We start from the raw sequence: 353 nt of genomic DNA on the forward strand, positions 1-353 counted from the left end.
CAGGCGGATCTCTGTGAGTTCGAGACCAGCCTGGTCTACAGAGCTAGTTCCAGGACAGGCTCCAAAGCCAAAGAGAAACCCTGTCTCGAAAAACCAAAAAGAAAAACCAAAAAAGAACCCAGTTATGTCTTTTCTAAAGATTTTTCTTTTGAGTGTTTGCCTTCATGTATGTCCAGGGCCCTAGGTGTGTATGACTGGTGGCCCCAGAGGCTAGAAGTCAGACCCCTGAAACACATGAGCCACCCTCTAAGTGTGGGGAATAGAACGAGCATCCTATGCACATCCTCACACACACCTTTTTTTGGTCAAAACCTCCCTTAGATTTGTTCCTAAAACTCTTTGTGACATTTCAA

Source organism: Microtus ochrogaster, linkage group LG3 (genome assembly GCF_000317375.1).
Source record: "Microtus ochrogaster isolate Prairie Vole_2 linkage group LG3, MicOch1.0, whole genome shotgun sequence".
NCBI lineage: Eukaryota > Metazoa > Chordata > Mammalia > Rodentia > Cricetidae > Microtus > Microtus ochrogaster.